A 427-nucleotide genomic window follows, 5' to 3' on the forward strand; every position below is an offset into this window, starting at 1 on the left:
CTCGCCCTTCCACTTGAAATATTGATTTCTTTCATAGGTACAAGGACATACATTTTGTAGGGAGGCGGTAGTCAAATCAGTCTATCCCCAAACATCACTGGTACTTCGTTTTATTAACCCAAGTCAATGATAATGGCCATATCACAAAATATCGCAATTTTGGTAGTCGTCACTCTTCCGATTCTAGCAAGCACAATTATTAAAGGCGTGTAAGTTTAGAACTGCGACTATGAAATCTTACATCAAACTTTTATGGGGGGGGGGCAGTTATTTCCATTCCTCTAATGTGAATTTTGCTATTAGTCGTCCTATGAAAAAGAGAAAAATAAAAAAAAGGTTTCAGCAAAAATCACAAGTGTAATTTGTTATGGATATTATTAACCCCACTCAACGACTGAGCCCTGATCAAACATCTCTGGGATCAAAA

Source organism: Octopus sinensis, linkage group LG2, assembly GCF_006345805.1.
Source record: "Octopus sinensis linkage group LG2, ASM634580v1, whole genome shotgun sequence".
Taxonomy (NCBI): domain Eukaryota; kingdom Metazoa; phylum Mollusca; class Cephalopoda; order Octopoda; family Octopodidae; genus Octopus; species Octopus sinensis.